At 41.8% G+C, this 23,853-nt stretch overlaps 1 long non-coding RNA gene across 5 annotated transcripts in view; it reads left to right on the forward strand.

Annotated features, from left to right (window-relative positions):
• Positions 1–19,107: 19,107 nt before the first annotated feature.
• The window catches only part of LOC136641444 (uncharacterized), a 38,775-nt gene continuing 34,029 nt past the window's right edge, over positions 19,108–23,853 (forward strand). For 4 of the 5 annotated variants that reach the window (XR_010793873.1, XR_010793872.1, XR_010793874.1 and 1 more), the window contains exon 1: positions 19,108–19,233. This is a non-coding gene — a long non-coding RNA (uncharacterized lncRNA). Of the gene's footprint in view, positions 19,234–23,747; positions 23,832–23,853 lie in introns of all 5 variants that reach the window. The other variant, XR_010793876.1, reaches the window with a different exon arrangement.

A 23,853-nucleotide genomic window follows, 5' to 3' on the forward strand; every position in this document is an offset into this window, starting at 1 on the left:
ACATACAGGTTTCCCAAAAGAAACACACAGGCTTACACACAAAGGTTTCCAGAAACACACACACAGAGCCTTCCAGACACAGCCCAACCTCCAGGACTGAGTAGACTTGAAAGCACATGTCATCATCAAACTATCTGATTATTGGGAGAGCTGATTCTGAGGTCACCTCTTGTTGAACATGAAGCATGTGTCTGCTATTTAATACTAATCATTGTTTAATCAGACAGATAGGGTATGTCTCTTTTATAATTCAGATTTTTTTTTTACTGCTACGGCGTCTTAGGAAAGTAGGAATCAAGCCTGTTTTTTTAAAAAATGAACCCTTTCAACAATAATGGATAATTTTATCCAAAAGTTATAGCGTGAAATTTGCCGTGTATTGCACAAAATGATAATGGATTTATCCAACTGAGCCAAGTATGTGCATTAGTGTTTATATCAGGACATCAGAAGGGTGCTTAGTGTAAAATTTGTGGATGAGTAAACATTATATGAGTGTCTTCGTTACTGGAACTAACACTTAAAGCATTTGCCTGGCTAAAGAATGCTTTTGAGGAAGGCTACAGCTCTGAGCTACTATGCATAGCCATAAATCCTATTGACTGAAAAAGGCTTACAAGAGAGTTCAGGATTGCTGACCAAAGATTGTTCTCTCAAACACAAGTTCTCCTTTCACCCTAAAATGCTCCTGTTAAATTTGTTGCCCTGTTGCACTTTCCGGTGTTTACCCTGATCACTGAAACAATGGTTGCTCCATAGCTAAATCTCATGTAAATCATGGTGTTTCTCATGAAAACTCATTTGGTTTTTGCAATTACTGCTCATAAATGCCGTCTCCATCTGTGCATTTTTCTCACTTGCTTGCCATGTGTCAGCTTAAAACTGTCGGTTTTGCCCCTTCCAAAACACCTGGGCAGTCCTTCTTGGAACTCAAAGCTGATTCACATAGCCATTCTGCATGTGTATTCCTCTTTAGCTTGGCTCGCACTGTGCCTGTGGCATATGGGTTGTCTGAATAATTTGCTACAAGTACAAATAGTGATTTTTTGTAGGCTACCTTTCAGCTCACATTAAAAGGGTTTGCAACATGGTGCTCCGGACAAATGATTCAGACAACATGCTCTCTATGGGCACAGTGTAGTCCAAGTTGGAAAAATGCGCAGAATGGTCATGTGAATTAACCTTCAGTCATGTCAGTTTAAGCAGAATGTAAAGTCAAGGAAGAACAGGTTCTTACTGTTCATTATAACGGCAACATGGTGAATAGCAGGATTACAGTAGATCTCTCGCTGCCATTTTAATGTACAAATCTGTTAGAGTGTTTAGGAACATAGCATTACGCTCCCTTCCTTGAAGCAAACTGAAGGCGCCTTGGGGTAGCTGATTTCCTGGGGACTATTTGACACCCTATGTTATGGTTCTTAACTTTTGGGGAGTCACGAAGCCCTTTGAGTATCGGATGAAAAGCCATGAAACCACCCCAGGAAAACACACACACATACACACACAAACACAAACATTTTATACTTATCCAAGTCCTAATACTAGGTAAGAGGAAATTCGAATGGGTCAACCATGTAAATAGGATGATATAAATTAACCATGGCCTGGCTTATCTCACTCCTCTCCCTTCTCTGACTGACGTAGTTGATATAAAAATGGCTTTTTGGCAGTGCCCGACCCTAAGAGGCAGAGAGGACATGGTCACATAGAGAGGTCTTTGGTTCTACCTTCTATCCATATCCTCTCTTTGATGGCAAACACCTGAGCCCAGCAAGAGACTACCTTGGCATGCCTTCCTCATTCTACGAATAGAGAAAAATCATGGAATTGTGAAAGAGGACAAAATTCAGAAATGATGTTGGGCCTGACTTGCAAACAGGATTATTCCCGACTCTTCCCCACACACACATACATAACACGAAGTGGAGGGTTACCTCTGACTCCCAATGGATTTATGGGGAATTTGTTGCTAATTCCACCATACTACCCTGCTAAACTCATATATAATATAAAGGTACTCTAGGGGGGGAAAGCTGATACTATTTCCATAGTCCTTTTCATGTCTTTCTTCTATCATGTTTTTCTTCTATCATACACAACACATACATATGTTAAATGGATTGCAATAACTGGTCCTACTTCCAACCATTGAGCACTCAACACAAAGTTGGAAATGGGCCTCTGTGCATATTAGGGCCAACCACGTTGTCGGGAATCCTGTGTTCCCGCTCACATGAAATCCTACATGCTCATGCATAGAATTCTAACTGCATGGAATACCATCTAGTAGTTATACATACTTTGAGGCACCTTTCACAATTTTTGCTGTTCATATGGAGCTCAAGGCAGGAGCTGGCAGTGGATATAATCCCACTTTTTAAGTGGTTACAATTCAATATGTGTGGAGGAAGGTGTGAGATGGGCTCATGTGTGTGGTTTTGTGAGATGTTCACTTCTAAGTTTCTAATGCCATTATTGAATTAGTGTACCAATCCACAGGTACATCATTGGACTATAAACATACATCTTCACAACAAAAGGATCTTTGTGCATTTGCTTGCAGAGCTGATGGTTTTTGACAGAAAGAAGGAGCGGATAATCTCAGAAGCAAGTTCAGGAGTTGGAGGACCATGACTTTAGGCTAATGTTTCTCAACCAGTGGTACAGGTACCATCAATGGTACTTGAGGTGGTGTCTGTTGATATACATTGGACCCCTGGACACTTGTTGCTGGCTGCGAGAGCAGCAGTGTGACTGGACAAACAGTGGTAGGAGGCTTGGTTCAGTGGGTACATCTCCAAAGTATGCTTTTCTACCCTGGAAAAAGCCCTCCTGTCCACTCTGAGCCTCTTATTGGTGTTTGTTGCATTGCTTCTGGCCTCCCAACCCAGAAGTAATTTCCGATGATGTAATCACAGTTACTTCCAGTGGTACTTCCAGTAGGTGGACCATGCAGTGGGGGACAAACATTGAGAAACGCTGCTTTAGGCAATTTACAGAGCCATAGTGCTGCTGTTCTCCAAAACTGGAATGCTTCCTGATAGTGAAATTCTTGAGAGTTGTTATGTTGATAGCAGTGCACTTGCAATGTAAACAAGGTCTGTTGTGTCAGCTTTCTCACTCCAGTAGTCTCAGAATACACAGTATTATGCTAGTAACAGTAAGTGCTTGCAAAGTGACTATTTCCAAACCAGTAAAGGCTACTGATAAGAGAAATGCAAATCACCTTAACATTTTCAACCATAATCAGAACTAGATTTCAGTGCAAAGTGGCACGAGAGGTGGGTTAGATCAGGGGTCTCCAAACCCCAGTCCAGGGGCCAGATGCGACCCACGGTGAGCCTCTCTCCGGCCTGTGGCCAGCCTCTTGTCCTCTGAAAGCCTCTGGCCCACTCAACTGAACACAACCAGAGCTGGCAGTGGTCTTGCTTGGAGGGTGTTCTGAGGGCTGGAGAGGTTGAATGAATGAGCCCATTCATTTATTTATTCACTCATCTAAGTTCTATTTCTGATTTATTTAAATTTTGTATTTAAATTTTTTTTCCAGCTCTCAACACCACGCCAGATATTTGATGCGTCCCTCTGGCCAAAAAGTTTGGAGACCCCCTGAGTTAGATGGAGAGCTGGAGCCATTCCCATCAGAGGGTCCACCTGGTTGGGACAACCCCTGGACTCTCAGCACCAGTGGCAGTGCTCAGTGCATCATCAGGTAGCGTGAAGAAGGATGCCATGGTTGGAACCAGTGCTTGGCTTTGCCCCAGGGCTTCTAGCAACCCAACAACTGCTTTTCTGTGTTCCAAATTATTTTGGAATGACTTTCAAAAATGGCTTTCTGACTTACTTGTGAAATTGAAGTCGCCTATCAGTGCGTTTGTGAAATTTGTAACCAGATCCTGCATTTGTTTACTCAGCAGCAGACTGCCAATTTCAACTGGACCCAAGTAAGCATAGATAGGACTGCAACCTTTGTGGTGTAGTGTAGTGACTAACAGCCCAATACTGTAGGTCATTCACACTGCTGGAATGAGCATTCTGGTGGTATAAACAGCTTTGCAAATGTGACAGAGCCAGCAAGCTCAACCTGGCCACTGCCGCAAACAGCGAGCACCTGAGTCTGTGCGACGATGGGCAGGGATGCCTGCCGCCAAATGTCAGCATGCACAGCGGTCTGGAAGGAGGCAGGGAGAAGTAGAGGAGCAGGGGGTGGAATGAGGGGGGCAATGGGGTGGGGAGGAGCGTCGATTGGGTCCGGGAATTGGGTCTGTTCAGTGGTGGCAGCACCTACCAAATTCTAACCCTTTCCTGGTCCTGAGCCACCTTCACCGGTCAGTGATATTGCTGGTACAGGTCTGCGTTGACCCATGGTGGCAGCAGGGGCTTACCCTGGGGGAGGGAAACCACACTACATTGGTGCCACTGCATCACCGGGCAGGACATTAGATAGGATTGGGCTATAAGAGTGTGACTTGGGAGCCACACAATATGGGATAATAATACAAACCTAACTTTTGTTAGAATTACTGGGACAGTATTTAAATTCATATTATTGTTATAGATTCATAGTGTCCATATTATTATAGTTTATTTCATATTATTTGTATTATTCATATGATTATAAATAAATTCACAGCCCAGTCCTTCCCTTGCCGCTCAGTGGTGGCAAGTCTCTCCCAACAACAATTACTGCAGCCAGTGCCTGTTGTACAAGGCGCTCTGATATCATGTGAGTCAGCACGCTGTAGGGAGCGCTAGTGGGAACTGCTGTTGGCCAGAGGAGGTAGGATGATGGGGGAGGTCAGAGAGGGAGGTGGGATTGAGGCGGGGAGAGAGTGGAACCGGGGCATAACAGGGGTGGGAGGTCGTAGTGGGGAGGATCCATTGCGGGCGGCCCGCGATGGATCTTATCCTTTCTGGCAACAGCCTTCCCGTCCCTTTTCTCTCTTCAGGGGACTTCCAAGGAGTCTTTTGCAGGTTGGGAAGCTTACGCAGGGGTAAGGGGATTTTACAGTCCCCTTTCCTCAATGAAGCCTCCTTGTCCGCCCACTTCACTATGGATGCAGCATTAGCAAGTTTGGCATTGGTGGGGGGAGATGCATAAGATGGGGCTCTCATATGATTATACATATTTTTTTAATTTCATAATAATTGAGACTAGGCATTGACTATTCATTGTCTCATGGATGTTTTCTGAAACAGCAATCAAACTGCATTTTAAGTGACGACTAAAACAAAGCAGTCCTAGATTGACAAGGTCTACCACTGATCATTCAGCAACAACCTGCCGTGGATGAATCCATGTCAAGACTTTTCTTCCTATGTTTTTGCTTTTCTCATTATGCTTTTGAATGCACCTCCAGAGTCTGTCCTCTGCCTCTCTTTGTCCAGAAGGACTTCCCTCTTCCATAAATGTATACCAGAAAAAAACAAAATCAACTTTCTTTTTAGAGAAAAAGAAATTATTATACTTAAGCCATTTCTTCCCAACGTTGTACATACGCTATCAAATGTGATCAAATGTGTACACCTGTGGGCTGGGCAGAAATGGGTTTAACGTAAGCCACTGCTGGATTTTGCTTCTTTTTTTTCCTTTTGCCCACTGAACAATATATATTTTACTTATTTGGTTAATAGCCCTGATTTTTCAAAATCAGCCTCTGTTTAGACACGTTTCACTTTAGGCTGTTTCATGTCTGCAAAATTACAGTCATTTGCACATTATTATTACAGTGAGTGGGAGACAGATTGTATTTAGCACTGGGTGGGGGAAGGGTTATTATGGGAAGCGATCTGCTACGGTCAGCACATAAATTCAGCCTGAAGAAAATTGCTTCTGAATAGTTAGTCTGTTAGCTCGCCAAGGAATGGTCACTGGGTGAGATTGCAAACATGCTTCTGCTTTATCTGTATTATACAATCCTAGTGTTACAGAAGAATAGTCCTCTGAACAAATATTTTTGTAACTGAAATTGACAGGGGTGAAATAGCATCACTCCACCCCGCCCTGCCCTGATAATTCAGAAAATATTTAATGGAAATGGGGAGGTGTTTTGGGGGAAAAAAATAAGTTGACTTTAATGGCTGTGGATTTTGAGCCATGCTGTTTTCTAAAAGGCGCAATTACCCGGAGCATATTAGCAGGGACATGTGGTTGCCGCATATTTCGCAGCAACGTGTTGTTAATAAAGCAGAGGCGACTGTCTCCTCTCAGTCCACTCCTTTATGTTATGGGGGAAGGAAAGTTAGAACCAGCCACCAGGCAGAGAAGAACACTCTTAGTCATTGGGCCGTTGGGCTCTCTTACTTGCCATGCTTTCGAGTAGCTGTTGTAACGAGGAATAACTCTGCTGCACCAACTGGAGTTAATTACCACCTCTCAAATAAAAATGATGGTAATTAAGATCAGTTGATCATGACAACATTTGCTCTAATAACTAGTTATTATTATCAGTCATTTCCAAGGATTGATAAATGTATTTTTCGTCCACATTGCACAATTACCATGGAATGGAAAAATGGTTTAAGGCAGGGGTTCTCAAACTTTTAGCACCAGGACCCACTTTTTAGAATGAGAAACTGTCAGCACCCACCGGAAGCGATGTCATGACCGGAAGTGACATCATCAGGCAGGAACATTTTTAACAATTCTAAGCTGCAATTCTACCCAGACTTACCCAGCAGTAAGTCACATTTACTATCATTTTTAAAAGCATATACATAGTAGCCTGTTAAAAGTAGAGATGTGTAACATTTCCCCAAATGCAGTTACATCCCATGGTAGCATCAAGTCTAATATATTAAAAATAAAATATTGAAATGAATGGGAACCCACCTGAAATTGGCTCACAACCCATAGTTTGAGAAACACTGGTTTCAGGTTTAGTGGGTGGCATCCACGATTTCCTTTTTTTCGGAACAAAGAGGCTTACTCAGGAGAGCAGATATATTGTCCAAAATGTTTCCCTCAGAGGCTGGGGAGCCTTGGGGTCCGGATAAAATTTTCCTTAGAGCCGGATTTGGCCTCCTGGCTGGGGTTTGGACACCCCTGGGTTAAGTGGAGGGGGATGGAATGCCATGGGAACTGAGGGGGGAATTGGAGATTTGTCTCAAAACACACCAGAACCTCAGAACTAATTATAATAACAGATGGTAGGTTATTTCTTTTTACTCTTGTGATTTCTAAGGGTAACATATTTTTGTTAGTAGTGATAAACATTGGAAACAATGCTTCCTATATTAAAACAAGAAAAAAAGTCATGTTCAGAAAAAAGTGTATTTCAACTTCAACATATAGGAAAACCGCACAGCTTTTAGAAGAGTGTGCCATATTTAAAGTACCAATACTTACAGAACGCTTCAACTACACTGTGGCTTGGTATGTTCATTTTTGGAACAGCTTTAAGCAATGTAATCCTGCAGGAAATATGTTTTAACTGGTGATTTTTTTTTTTTTCTTAATGTGAACCAGTCTAATTTGAGCCAGCTTATTCTAGCCTCTCCAAAGCCCTTTATTCCCTCTTGGTATCTTACTCAAGGTCAAAATAAAAGCCTATAATCTAATACAGCTTGTTGTGTTCTTGTATTCCAGTGTTTAAATGAGATGTTTTTGAACAAGTAATGCATTAGCAATTTACTTGCATCAACTGCACATGCTGTCTGTATGGTTAGAAATATATTTCTAGCTATATATTCCATTTTAAGTAAGTGTATTTTACAGCTCAGTTATTTGAAATAATTTCTACAAAGTGGTAATTTTAGATTAATGCTGGTTTCCATCATGAATAAAAGGCATTCTCATGTTTTGATAATCTTACACCAAATACACCTAAATAACAGATTGGCTCGAACAGGTGGCATAAAGCCCTTTATGGCTATCACAAAAGGCAATGAGTACAGCCTGGTCACCACCGCAAGTGGCAAGCAGCCAATTCCACGCGCTAATGGATTGGAGATACCCACCAGAGTTGGTACGTCAACACAGGTTGTTGGAGGGAGGGGGAGGAACAGGGTGAAGATGGAGACCGAGAGAAATGTGAATCAGGGCTGGGAAGGGGATGTCAGCAGTGCTGATATCCTATCCCCTTTCCTGGTCTCTATCGCTCAACTTGGGTCCACTTGCACTTGTGCCAGCTATAGAACTGGTGTAGGTTCAACTAGACTCAACATGCTGGCACAGGCTCACTCCAAGCAAGGGAACAAGTGTTCCCTTACTTCAAGGAGGCCTCTAGAATCCGAAACTCCCCTTCAGATTCAGTGTGCACCATGTTGGTACAGCTTCATCACCATGTGGGGGAGTCAGGTAGAACTGAACTGTAAGCTTCTCCCCTATCCAATAACTGTTTGGAAAAGCTTCCTGCTGGTTTTGTCCACTCAGTGGTGGACCTGCCATTAAGTGAAAGGGGCACATGCCCTGGATGCAGAGCCTCGCACACCTCTAGGACCGCGTGGAAGCGTAACAGAGGCTCCCGAAGTGGTCAGGAACTGTGCTTCCAGTTTGCCAGAAGCACAATTTAAGAGTGCAGGGAAGCTTCAGGAGACTTCCCTGGCGCATCATGTGAGGGGTCGTTCAAGGCTTCAGAGTTGTGCAAGGCTTCGGAATGTTGCGATAAGTATTGGGGGTGTGGATTTGCACGTGAGGGGGTGGTGGCATCCCACAGGGGGCACCATTGTGGACCTTTGGTCTGGGGCACTGGGCTGGGGAGTTCCGCCACTGTGTCCACTGTAGATCCACCAGTGTTTGTGACAGCATCGCAAAACTTGGATGTGCAGTAGTGTGGTTAAAAACTGGAGTATTTATTTATAGGACCAGTGGATACAGCCAAGATAGGACTTCTTTCACTGGGTTGCTTGTTAAAGCAACCACAATGCAAGCCACTGTGCTTGGATGACTCAAACATACGTAGCACCAAGTATCACCAATTCCATCAACTTTGAGAGCAAGAAACAAAATGGGAATGAATGAATGAGGTTTGGGGAAGCAAAAGGACAAACACTGAAACACTATTCAGTATGATTTTTAATGTCCCTCACTGTAAGCAAATACTTTGCTGGGAGGAATAAAGAAGCAAGTCACACATTTTGTGGTAGCCATGAGGTTTGCAGCCAGTCATATTGAACACTGCAGCAACTTAACGAACAAAATGTGACTCATCTCCCTCTTTTTTATTTCTCTTTATTTTTTCATTATTTAAAGCGGGGGGGGGGACGGGACGGGACGGACAAAACTGAAGAGAAATACCCAGTGCTATTAGTTTGGAGTGCTGAGAGCTGGTGAATGAAAAAACCATTGGTCTCAGTTTTACTGCTACAATAGTCTTTTATGAGGGGATTAGATAAGCCTCAAACTGGCACCGCATTCAGGGCAGCACCGTGAGGGGGGAGTGCGGGGGGGAGTTTGTTGTACGATTAAATCACCACAGATTTGCCCAATTGGCTTTAGCAGGTTTGGGTTTTTGTGTTGTGTTTTTGTTTTTCGTTTTTGGCTTGGGAGCACAAAATTTGGCCTCCTAGCTTATTGTCATCTATTTTTCCTCTTATTTCCCCCTCTTTCTTCCGCAGGATATAGCATTCAGAAAACACGTTGAGCGAGTTGAGGCATTAAAAAGATCCATTTGTGGCTGTTGAATGAAAGCCTGTTGTGTGTGTGTGACTCACATACTAAATGGAAAACTGCCTTCAAAGCCTATTTTACTGCCTAATTATATATACAAAAAATGTAGCTGTCTACTTCAATCAAATCATAGGAAAAGGAATAAAACTCCTCTTAAGATGCAATTTTCATGGTTTGTCATAACCTTCCAACACACAATGGTGATACAAAAGAAGGAAGTACAGCTGCAAAGTCCAGATAAGACTACCATAATTGTTTTTTCTTTTAATTATTGCATTATAAAGACATTATACCTCCTATTCAGAATCAGGAAAAATAGCGTCCTTGGGATTTTTTCCCCTCCCTTTTAAATTTCTTCTTTTGGGGGGATGTGTGTTGATCTACATCTCTAGAAGAGTCAGCCATTTGAAGTCTCACATAGCTTTGAACAGTGGTCCTCAAGACAGTCCGACTTCAGATTTGGCCTAGGATAGGAATGGAATAGTTTCGCCCACAGTAGCAAATCTTGATTGCTGTTATTCCTTAGAAAGTATATGCTAAACATTCAATGCTAGGACTTCGTATATGTTTGTGCTTGCATTTTTGCATGTTGTAGTAGGGTATACAATACATGTTGTTTTCAGGATAAATAAGTCAGGTAATGAATGGGACAAATAGGGATAAACAGGGGTCTGTTTTTAGAACTCCTATTTATCCTTTTTTTTTAATTGTATTTTTTTTAATTAATTGAAATGCTCTTATCTTTAACTGCTTCTTCTCCACTGCTTTGTTGGCAGTAGCAGGAACTCTCATGCAACCTCCTGGCAGCCACTATTGGTTTTTAACCAGTATATCCCAAGATACAGCATTGTCTCAGGGTAGATTTTATCTTCCTTGGATCAAAAATGGTTCTTGATGCAATTCTACACCTGAAATCACACACAGGATAACTGTAAGCCTTACTGCAATGGTCAACATGAATAAGATCCGGAAAAGCAACGATATCGCTCTAAATATAAAAGGCAGACTAGTTAGAACAATAGTCTTCCCTATTGTATGGGTGTGAGAGTTGGACAATAAGAATGACTGACCGAAGAAGAACTGACACCACAGAATTGTGGTGCTGGCAAAAATTGTTACATATGCCATGGGCAGCCAGAGTAGCCAACAGAGAAGTGTTGGATTGTGCAAAACCAGTTACATCATTAGAAGTCCATATTCTGAGATTACAGCTGACTTACTTTGGCCATGTCATACATGCAGATTCACTAGAGAAGGCAAAGATGCTAGGAAGTGTTGGAACAAGAAGAAGGGGCAGACAAAGAACACATTGGCTGTATACCATCACAACAGATACAAAAATGAACATCCAACAATTGAAAGAAGCTATACAGTTGCCAAGAGTTGGACTCAACTGAATGGACAAAGCAGAAGTGTTGGTCAAAACTGGCTACCACTTGGAGGCAGCTATGCATTGGACCTCTACCCACTGGTGACACCAACATAGTTAAAGAATCAGTTGAAAGTAAGAGAATTTAAAAACCACTATAATGAAACTGGATAAGCCAAAATTGAATTGGGACCACTGAATAGGCCCTGGTAGGAACAGGGATGGTCCTGAATGAGCCAATATGAGAATGGGAGTCCCACAAATGAGCATGGTTCCAAAAATTGAAAACTGAGATTTTTTTACCCCTAATAAATCTGTAAATTGACAGTGGTCAAAACCTGTTGTTTGACTTCTCTCTCTATACCTATGCGTGGGGTAGCCTAATTCTGACTTACATACTTTATGCTTACCCTAAAGAAAGTCCCATTTTGTAGAGTGGAACATCTCTTCAGGACAGGAGCGCAGCTTTAGTCATTTTAAAAAGAGGCAGTATTAAAAAAAAACACAATGCATTTTAGAAAATGTAATAACTTTCTTTAAAAATACAGGTATTTCTGGGAATATCTTAAATTACAAAGTTTAATAGACTGTTACTAATACGCATCCTCTTATAGATACAAATCATTGAAACAAAATGACATTTTTAATGGCTTAATCAATATAGCTATCTAATTCCAGCAAAAAAAAAAAAAAACCCTTTCCCATTTGCAGTACATTCTATATGAGCGAGTGCCCTATGAGGCTCAGTAGCCTGAATGTGAAGCCTCACATTCCTGCCCCTCCTCACAAAGGGGTGAATTTGGGCAAGTTTCCTTAGGTGTAGAGAAACAGTTTAGCCATTTTTCTCCCAGTGGGACCTCATGTTGAAAAATATGGAAAACTTAATAAATTTGTTTGTGATGGGAAAACTCTTCCCCCCCCCCCCCATTACATCCATGTGCTTTAAATTGCCTCCTCTGATCATTTTATAGCAGTGATTTCCAAACTGTGAGTCCTAGCCTCTGGGGAGCCACAGAAACCAGCCAGGAGACTGTGGGATCCTCGTGAAAACCCACTGCCCTATGTAATATATAGGATTTATAGCACTATGGGCAGCTGCAGCCAATGGCTCAGTATGTCAAGGGAGCCACCAGCCAAAAAAGTTTGGGAAGTACTGCTTTATAGAGACTTGGCAGGGCCAGATTGTTTGAGTCTTGCCATGTTGTGTCATGCCTAGTCCTTTTTCTCTGACACAGACAGCAGTTCCCTGTTTCAAACCTATTGCATAGATACCACTCATCGGAGCTTCATTTGAACTAGGCTCATCAATATTTAGCCCCAGAGTATATTTTCAGTACTAAGAATGGAACGCAGTAGTAAAGGATGAAGTGCCCTTCACTGCAGTTGAGGAACAGCACACAGGAGGGGGGAAAGAAGTAACTTCTTCAGAAGTGAAATCCTGTCATTGTTGCATTTCAGCAAGATGAAATTTGGATTCACCGTTTGTATTGGTTAATAGGACAACCAGAGTATTAATTGAAGAGCAGCTTGTCACATGACCCTGCTACAGAAATACATTCCTTTCATCATTGATTTTGGTGAGTGTTCATGTGTTATTGATATAGATCTTTTAGGGTGCAATCCAGATAATGTTAGACATGCTTAAGAACCATGGAAATTAATGAAACTTGCGTTTTCACAATTCATGTATTTCATGACAGACGATATTTTACTGTCTAGAAAATAGCTTGACTCCTATGTGTAGTTCATCACATTTGACAATCACACAATATCTATTTTACTATATGGACATGCAGCAAAATAGATGAATGTGCTTTCATCACATGTAACAATCCAGGCGTCATTCATATAATTTCTTATGTAGAAATTTGTCCTATATGTCTTTTTTTTTTGAAACATCATCATATGTAAAATGTTTCTTAGGACAACCTCCATGAATTTGCACCCCTTGATAACAAAATCTCTTACCTTATTTACCTTTGCAGGTAGATCACCATTCACCTAAATACCTAAGAAAATGACAGCCCAGTCTTATCAAAGCTTACAGTGGTGGATTTCACCATCTGCCACCATAAATCTCAGAACCAAGGTGTAAAATCCATGTCACTCTCTTGCATTCCAGGGCTACCAGCAGAAATAGCTGGAGGCCCCACATGCACAAGAGTCACTTGGAGATGCCCTGTTGAAACAAGAAGGTTGGCAGCAGGAGCGGTTCGGAGGAAGATCTTAGTATGTTAAGGACTGAGGTGTCAGATTATTAGAAAAGTTTTATTCATATTGGTGATACACTGTTGCCAACAGGGCTGGCCAGAGACCTCTCTGTGCCCAAGATAGCATGGCCCTGCACCACCTCAATCTCCCCAAATCCTGACTTTGCACATGCATGTACATACAGCCCGATGGATGTGGGAGTAAACCGGGCACATGGGCAAATGAGCAGGCACACCCCTGACCATCTTTACTTACCAGGAGTTCAGCATGCAACCTTCTCTGCTGCACACAGCTTCAGTTGGGTATGAAAGGAAGTGGTGCAGTCTGGATTTCATTCATATTATACTGAAGCAGAGCCTACATGCCATACTCCTGTAAGTAAAGGGAACAGCTTCGAAGCACCAAGTAATGTGGGGAAAGGATCTGGAGCATGGCATATAGTTTCATATCAATGCCTTTTGAATCACGGTTTCAGTGTCTGTTTAGAATTGCAGCTACATATATCATAAAGGGGAGTTATACCCACCAATAATGAAGGTAATAATTCAATAATCTGAACTATTGGTCTGCTGTATAGCACACTTTCAATCAAATGAATACGCCATTCACATCTGTGACCTCTACTATGTTTCACGGATGAATTCTGTGAAAGTTGGGCTGTTCCTATTATCAAACTGAACAAGTTTTAATGTTAAAAAAAAAAAACTTCATTAAAACATCCTGGAGTTTTGTAAATCAATAATTGAAAGATATATGCTACAAATTATCTTTTTATGTAAAGCTCTGTTCCTTAACTGACTTTTCCCCCTTTCAAAATATCAGGAATGCCAATCATTTTTTATGGATTTTGCTGACAGAACTGTAGAGCATGAATATTGACAGCGATCACAGCTTAATTAAAAGTGCAGTGTGATTAATCTCTTACAAAAGATCTTTTTGCTCCCTGAAGTTAAATTGGCGTGTTCCCCAGTTTTCTGTCTACACTGGAGCTTATGAAGGTTGCCAGGAAAACATTCAGGAAAGTACAAGCAGTGTCAAATTACAATTTTTGTTTTCAATAACAATAGATATCCTTTTGAGGCTGAAATCCTATACACACTTTCCTGGGAGTAAGCCCCATTAAATACACTGGTACTTCCTTCTGAGTAGACATGCATAGGATTGTACTATAAAATATTTTAAAATGTTTAATTTTGGACTATACGAACTAGCCAGTAAAAGAATCAAGAACCTTACCTTCCTCCTATTCCCCAATCACTTTCCAGATTGGTGAAGAGTATTGCAATGAAAATTTCACACCCTAAAATTAATCTGTGGAAAGGGAATGTACGAGATGTATGCATTTATGTATGTACGGGATATAGCTATTTATTGATTCATTGACCTGGCAGAACACATGTTCCGATGGCATATAATAATAATAATAATAATAATAATAATAATAATAATAATAATAATAATAATAATAGTACAGGTATTTATATACCACCTTTCTTGGTCTTTATTCAAGACTTTATTCAAGGTAGTTTACATAGGCAGGCTAATTTAAATCCCTGGAGGGATTTTTACAATTGAAAGAAGGCTCTATCATGCCCTTACATATCATGCCCTTACAGCTGTGACTAGGCCAGTGCAAGTAGCCAACTCCATGTGCCAATGGATGCCACATGCCTGCTGGAGGGGGTGAGCTGGTGCAGGAGGTTGGTGGAAGGAAGGGTGAAGGCAGAATGGAACAGAGATGAGTGGAATGGGGCGGGGTGGGCAGAATGGGATGGTGACGGGGCAGGGAGGAGGACTTTTCCTAGGCCTGGGAGAAGGGGGAGTGGCAGCATCATTGCATGCCGGATCTTGACCCCCTTCCCATGCCTGATCTGCCTTCATAGATCAACTTGGACTTGCGCCAGCGATTGAGCTGACACAGGTACAAGTTGACCCATACTGGCTGCTGGGGCCACCCTGGGGCAAGTGGCAATGTCCCTTTACCCTGAGGAAATCTCCAGCAGGCAAAATTTCCCCCTTGGGATGCAGTGGATGCTGTGCCTGCACTGATGCATCACCATGCGGGGAGTTAGGTGGGATTATACTCTTTGATGCATAAATACCCCTGAGGAAGCCCAAAGCGGTTTTGGCACTTTTGCCAGCTCTACAATATCCTCCTTGAGATGTGGCAACCAGAACTGTACACAGCATTCCAAATGTGACTGCACCGTAGCAGAATAAGGGTGTTATAATATTAGTAGACTTAGCTAAAATCCTGTAACACTTTTCCTGAGAGTAAGTCCCATTGAACCATTGTGGCCCCAAAAGATCTCTTTCCAGGTTCACCGATTCTCTTGCAAAGGTTTGGTGTGGTAGCATAGCCTCTTTGCAGTCAGTAGTTCTACTGTCAGTAGTTCTACCTCTCTTACCACAGGAAGGTACAATAAATGCAATGTATTGTATGGTTCAATGCTGTATACAACTGAAACAATAGGAACATTGATGCTTCAGGGCATTACTTCTAAAACAGAATTAAACAAAATTAGTTTTGTTTCTTTATGGTCCATTTTCTAATTTTAAAAAAATGGAGGTGGGTAAAGGATGCCAACAGAGAAGAAAAAATTCCAACTGGAACTATATGTTTGAAACGGTGGCACAAAATATTTTCTTCTAGTCTTCTCTCTCTTTTACCAAATGTCTAATTTTAGATCCTTTTCACGTTCTTTTCTTGCAGGGTTTAATGTACGTGATTAATCTTGACTCGGCTTAATACTGGTTGGAATGTGGCAATGACCTCAGCTGAACACTGGGAAAGTGATTAATGTTACACGAACGGGGGATATTTCTTACCCTAGTCCTGAATAAACACAGACATGTAGTATTCTGTTACAGACCTTTGCTCAATTGAAAATGGACCATGGTTTCAAAGAATAATGTTTCAGATGCAATAAACAGTGTTCAAGGAAACATGGCTCTTGTTAAAGAAAATGCTGTTTCAAGCTAAAGTCCCAGTGAACATAAAAGATATATGATGCAATAAACAAAATGAACCACAGGCAAGACAGAGCCATTTGATGACGGAACCACTGATTGAATTTTCTAACACTCCTGGACATGCTAGGAGATAAACCATGCAGAAAAGGTCCATGTTAAATATAAGTTTGTCATTTGTGTGTATGCTACAGAGGGGTCCAAAACTTGTATATTTTTTACTAGAGGCTGTTTGTGTTTTTGAATTTTTTATGATGTGGGAAGACAGGCAAACAGTTGCTATGATTGTCAAATGGCTTAAATCAAGTAGAGAAAATGCAATAAAACACTGTTTCCATGGCAACACATTGTAACCTAGTACCTCTGGATTATGAGCCAGCTCACATCTATGATCATTATTTGTTGACAGACATAAATTCAGCCTAAAAGCATTAATTTCACAGGAGGGAAAAAAAAACCTGGAATGTTCAGCTAGGATATAATAATGTTTAAATATTTCCAAGAGAGGACAGGCATATCAACACTAGTTTAAGGAGCCATTTTCATACTCTGCTGTTAATAAAGTAAATGAAAATGCTGTTCAGTTTTGGAGCCTCAAAAATACTGCAACAAATTTATATCTACAAGGTTTCCAGCAGTAATGAATATGCATTTTTCACTGCTTAAAAAAAAAATACAGTAGATTGAACTATAACAGGAAGCTAAAAGATTTGTGAAAAAGATCCAATAATGTGCCTTCTTTGCAGTTGAGAAAGAGGTAAAATACTGCAAAGGGGACTTGGTAATGGCCCAGTCCTATTCAGATGCTGTACTGAAGGCACATGGTTGCTGGTGTAAAGTCCTAAGACCTTCTTGGCAACATCATGCTGACAGTGCACTGATAACAGTGCAAGAAGAGCTCATGCCAAGCCTGTCCTGGCAAAACAATGATGGCACATCCCTTTCCAGTAACACCCCCAGTGTCCAGGGAAACACCAATACTGCCCATTATCCATGGAGCAGCATTCTGACATCAACGTGTCATCACTGTGGTATTGGCACATCATTACCCTGATATCAGTGCATTGTTGATGTGAGATTTGTATGCCATCATTGTCCAAGGAGCCAGTCATCGCCTCCAATCAGCCCCAATACTGGTTGTCAGAGACACTCCCAGGGTGCTAGGGTGAACTGTTCAGAGGGTGGGGGCAAATGCAGAACCAATGAGTGGTCAATGCCAAGGGGAGCCTCCCACCCGCCATGAGAAATGAGCAACACAGCAAGAGGAAGTACCCCCAACCATGGTGAGATGTCCCAAGGATGCCACACACACACACAATAGAAGGATGCCACAGCACCCCCACCTCCAGTGGCATCAGCAGCAAAGGGGCGAAAGCAAAGAACTGCTAGGAGCTCCTGCACCCAGGGTTCAAATCTCCTGATCATCCTACTCATACAAACACACACACTCTTTTTGAGCAGAGCAAGGATAGAAAGATAGGTCCCTTGGGATCGAGTAGCATGTAGCAGTGTTCTCGCACTTGCAGAACACCCTTGTGAAATTAGGGTGTGGATTGCATGAAAAATATTCAGTTTATGACTGATTCAGAAGCAACCACAAAGCCTAGAAAAATCTGGTTTGCCCAACTCTGAAGAAGTCGGTCAAATGTCACTGTGAAATTGCTTTGCCTTTGGCATAAAAAAGTAAATAGGTTTCAGTGGGCAGACAGCCATACAGTACTCATTGAAATGTACATTATGAAATGAGTGCATTTATCAAGACAAGTACAAGGTGTAACATCACCTCTATAACTGAATGTGGATGTGCAGATATTACTGGCTATGCACCTACCCTGATTTTGTGAAATGCGTATTCAGAAGCGATACTGCTACATTAAGAGAACATCAGAAAAAGGATCCAGCCAATTGCCCATTATGGTCCAACATCCTGTTTCCCATAGTGGCCCACCAGTTTCTTCTGGGGATCTTACAAGCAGGAGGAAAAGGCGTACTTGGGCATTTGCTTCAGCATGGGAAGATGCCTTGGGCATTTGCTTTGGCATGGGAAAGGTAAGGTATAATTCTTTAAATGAATGAATGAATACATCTCTCCCTGTTACTTCATTGAAATTGGTATTCAGAGACAGTCTGCTACTGAACCTGGTGGTAGCCCAAGTCTTCATGACTAGTAGCCATTGATACACCTACCCTCCATGAATTTGTCCAATCCTTTTTGAAAGCCATCCAAACTATTGACCATCACCACATCTAGCTAATGATGCCACTGAAGCCTGAAATTCTTTGGTTTGAAATAGGAATTTGCTTGGCTTGCATTGTTCAGTGACATTATATCCTTCAGAGCTATTATGAATCAAGCATCATTTCACTGGAGAAGGTCTTCTCTAGCCCAGAATGTAAAATGAGGTTCTACATTTGTGTGGTCAGTGTTCAAGCTTTGTAAGTTTATGGGCAAAGGTTCTTTAATGTTAGCCCTTGACTTTTGTTGAAAACTGTGAAACTACGTATAAAGCCAGATGTTATTTTGTTCGTTTCTATAAGAACTTGAAATCACGGAATGATCCCTTGTGATCATCCCAAGTGTTCTCTTGTGTATAAACATATTAATTACTTAAAATGCCTAAATGACAGCAGGTTAATAGAAAGTTATGTGGACAATGGATTGAGATCATCAGTGGTTAATATAAAATTAAGTAAACTCCTTTTGATAGAAAATAATGCTTCTTTCATAGTTAGCTTGTTAAAGACCTCTGCAAAAAAAATTGTAACTATATTTTCTTTGTATTTTTTCCCCAAACTGAAAACCATGGTGCATTCTACTCAACTGCGTTCTAACCCCATAACTGAGAGGAAGATGAATCGCAATCACACAGAAGCAGCGCTTGGTGATTTTCACACCTTAGTGGCTATTTATAACATAGGCAGGATTCCAATCCAGCCATTTGCATAATGGGGAGAGAGTGCTTTCTTCTTATACACTCATAACTTGAAGCTGGCGTTCTGTGTGCATTCCTACCACCCTCGTAGGTACTTGAAGATAAGGACTGTGCCTAAAGACGTGGGAAAGTTCAAAGAGGCAAGTGGCTCTAAATATTTTTGCAATGAGTGCAAAATATGTGAACTATATAAACAAAATGTTTACTAAGAGGCATGCTTGTAAGCGTTCTCAGTGATCAACTGAGCGATAAATTCTTACTGAGCCAGGTTTCCATTATGCTCAGCACACCCTGGACATTTGCCATTATGCTGCAGAAGGGAAACTGGAAGGGAAGATCGAAGGGAAAGAACGGCCACAAGTATGATGAATTAACCTTCACAACTCAACCTGTTAGGACTGTTGACTTTGCTTCTAACCTTGATAGTGAGTAGGATTTGCAGAAGTATGAAACTTGAGAGAGGAGCATGAATACTGAGAATTCTCTCATATAGCCTCTCACCTTGGCTGTACTATGCAGCATCAGAATATGCTTGGCACCTTTTGCCAGGGATCCTGACAGTGTGTGACCTCAGCACCCCCAGATTCATTCTATTCCTCAGATCCCCCAAAAAAGAGGTGGGGGAGAACCCCTTCCAGCATTCATGGAGAGGAATAAGAATCTATTTTGGCTGATGTGAAATGCCAGCATAGCTCTTGATTTGGTATGTTCACAATCAGATGAGAGTTGCTCCGGATGCACATCTTTGAAGCAAGTATGTGTTAGGAGCACTAGCATTCCTGGATGGGGGACGGATGGACAACAAAGCACTAAGTTTCATCAGGTTCCTGACCGCTGGGGTAAAGTGGCCTCCTCACCTTCAGAGTCAGTCTCCACTGCAAAAGCAAAAGCATTTGTAGTCACAACTGGCTCTGAAAGCAAGAAGGAGGGGCCGCTTTACACCAGTAGCCAGGCACCCAACAAAATTTAATGTTTTGCCTCCCCATCCAGGAACACCACTGGTTGGGAGCTATTGCCAGAAGACTGCTTGGCCTTGGAAGAGCAGCTATGGGCAGGCAAGGAACTCATTATGGACCAAAAGCATTGGCACATGTGGGCTCAGACAGATAAACCCATCAATGAGCCTTCTGCACTGGCTTTTCACTGCAGTCAAAGTAGATTCTTTTTCTGGAATGCTGGAAGGCATTCTCCCCTCCCCCTTCTGGGGATCTGATTTAGAATGTGTTAGAATGACAGACAAATACACACACACACACACACTCTTAGAAACCACCTACAACTGCCACTTTAAAAAAGAATATGTTTTGATTGAAATGAAGATATATTTGGATAAGTTGAGGGGGGAAGTGTGCCTGGCTGTCTTGCCCTTGTATCTTCTCCTCCTCCCCTTATCATTAGTAATTCCATTCCATTCTTATCTGATTATACTGGGACATATTAACTCACTTGCAAATGAATTTAACTAAAAACCTCCTGCCACTAAAAATCTCTGCAGATGGAGCAGAGATTGCTAATACTAACTGCAAACAAGATGCTTGGAAGTATGCGATTGCAAATTTCTGTAGGCATGGGGGAGGGAATGATTCAGTCCCTCTCTCTCCACCCACCCATCCCAGCTCACTCCAATAAAGATTTTCAAAAATTATGGTTTGGTGCTAGAATGAAATTCTGATACACAGACCATGAAACCATCAGTAAGAAAAGTCTTCATAATGTTCACATCACTGAAAAGAGTGACAGTCACACTGTGCCCACTCAGCTGTCCAGCACAATCCTCCACTTCACTCTCCAAAACCCACATGGAGTTCTTCATTTGCTAATAGGCAGAGTAATCCTAACTTGCGCTGGAACAAACAGGCCATTGGGCCTGCACTGTATCGAACGCAAGTTTAGGGCTGTCTCAGGCTTGGCCTGAAGCAAGGGGAAACTTTTCCCTTACTCCGAGGATAGCCACAGCAGCCCCAATGGGTCTACTCAGATATGTGCCACCTAAGGAGGTGGCACAAATCCAAGTAGCTCAGGATTGCCCTGGGCCACCCAGGAATGGGGTCAGGATCTGGCATAACTGCCAGATCCTGGCCCCGCCTCCCACTCCCCACCCACCTGCCACTGGAAGCGCCCACTCTCCCCACCCTGAAACGCCTCCCTTCCACCTTCTCCCCACTCTCCCCATGCCCCCCAAACCTCCGTGCCGGCCAAGTTCGGCCAGCACAAACTCACCTCTTCTCAGGGCCCGTATTGGTACAGGGAGGCTGGTGCATGTCTGTGCACTGGCCTGTCTCCCCTCAGAGTGGTACAAAAGTGCTTTATGGCACTTTCATGACACTCTTCTGCTGGTGCAAGGGACTGCGTTGGCCAAATGGGGGGGTTGGGATTGTGCCCATAATGCAGGCAGTGACATGGTTGACATCCCTTTCTGTTTCATTCATGCTGTCCCCAGAGCCAGCTGGAAGTGTCCGCCAAACAATATTATTAAGATTATTATTATGAGATTTTTGCACAGTCAGGTAGATGTTATTGACTGGTTTGTTTAATCCAGACATCGGTTCCTCCCAAGGACCTGGGATGCCTGGTTTTTGTCCTATTCTGCTGTTATAAATATCATTGCAAGATGTAAGCTGTTCCAAGTAAAACTGCTTTTTGTAGTGGGTGGATGGTAATTTCTGTGGCCCCCAATGCTGGTCAGGTGCTCTTCTAGGTGTTTTGGAATGGCACCGAGGGCTCCAATCACCAATGGGATCACTTTGGTGTTCTGCCACAGCCTTTCAATTTTAATAACAGCAATAATAATGTTAATTAATTAATTATTAAATTATTCATTATCCAATAAAATAATTATTAATACATTATTAATAAAATAAGTTATTACCATTAAAATATAAATATACTATTTTTCAACTGTTCCACTGCATTGAATAATGCAGTAATGCATTATTACTGATGATAGATTAATTCCTCAATACAATGGGGGACATATGGCAGCAAGATCTAGCAACCCACTGCCATAAGTCACCTTGCAATGGCATAAATGGTATACCATCATCTCATGCTATGGAGCCACCAATGGAAACAGCTCAAGGCTCCATGCATGCACTCAAACGCTCTGGATGCTCTGTAGGTGCAGGTGAGGTGGCAGAGGGCGGGGTAGTTCATGGGTGATTTGGGAGAGGATTGCGGCAGAGAATGGGCTGAATCAGGGGATGGTTCAAGGGCAGGAAGTGGCGCCAGCATGACAGCAGCAGTCATAGTTATCAGGACCATTATTCCACTGAAGGATTTTAAGGGAAACAAGGCTATATTGTTAAAGCTAAGCAGGTTTCAAGTTAATTATCATTGAGATAGGAGACTATCTGGAAGCTGCAAAATGTGTGGGGTATATTAAGCGCCCTATCCTATCCAATTTTCCAGTGCTGGTGCTGTTGTGCCAGAGGCGTGTGTTCTGCATTCTGTAGTGGAGGGGCAGCCACGAGGGCCTTCTCAAGATATGAGAACGTGTTTTCCCTTACCATGGGGCTGCATTGTGGCTACACTGGGGCTGGAAAGTTGGATAGGATTGGGCCCTAAATCTCTTATATAAATCAACAAAAATTGTGTGGAAAGTATCTACCCTTGCAGAACAATTCTTATGTTCCATATTCTTAACTACGAAGCTCCCAGGTTCACAGGGAGCATAAGAAGTTGTTTTCCGCCCACAACTATAAAAATTCATGCTGTAGAGGTCATATATTGGTAGAAAAAGTACAGAAGAAATTAGCACCCAGGAATCTAACACATAGATTGTGGTGGGGAAAGCTAATCAAAACTGAAAAAAAACGGGAGAGAATAAACCTAAAACAGAGTTTAAAAATCTAAAAATGCATATACAGGATAATAGCTTTTTCTCATTGTTATGAATACTAGCTAACACTCCATTCCAGGGTTCACTTAGATCACTGGCTGAATCATGATATAGTAACTTTATCATCAGTGTGACGGAAAATAATCTCGCACTGTACTTTGCAAAATAGTTAAGGCTTGAGTTTACAGAAAGGTGCCAGGATACTTTAGATTTTAAATAAAGATCAGTACATTTGCCAATGTCTGATTTACAACAACCTGGCAGATTATAAATTATAAAGTATGAATTATAAAGTATAAATATTATGAATTTATATGTATTAATAGTATGACTATTGCATTATAAAGCATTTATAATTATGAATATAATTTATGTATTATAAAGTAAGCTCCTCTTCCAAGTCAACTCATGTGACCCACCCCAACCTTTGCAAGTTGGCAAAAATGAGAATGGGCCTGATCATGTACAGTTGTGCATGTATGAGCTCCGTTTTTGCAATCTACCCAACTTGTAGAAGTTAGAAAATAAAGGTGGTAGGCATGTGCAAGTTGGGAATGAGGCCAGCAGGCACAATCCCAATTCTCGACTCATTGACTGAAGGTTCTCAGCTTATTGACTGAAGGGCAACATGAGAGAAGTCTTACGACTTAGCTCATGACATCTGAGTCTTACCGTCAAGGGCACAATCTTCAACATGTTGGAAGCACATGTTGAAAACACATTAATGTTCAATATTGGAATATGGAGCTCATTAATCTGATCAGAAATTATATTTGTAGCTGTTCTGCCATTTATGGTTCTTGTATCTGATTACAGCTGGAATTACAGCGGAATTACAGTGGAATCCTAAACTGCATTGGTGCAGCCTGGCTGCATGGAGCAGATGAGGGTATCTTCAGGGTAAGGGGTTATATTTCTCCTC

The sequence above is a fragment of the Tiliqua scincoides genome, chromosome 2, assembly GCF_035046505.1.
Source record: "Tiliqua scincoides isolate rTilSci1 chromosome 2, rTilSci1.hap2, whole genome shotgun sequence".
Taxonomy (NCBI): Eukaryota; Metazoa; Chordata; class Lepidosauria; order Squamata; family Scincidae; genus Tiliqua; species Tiliqua scincoides.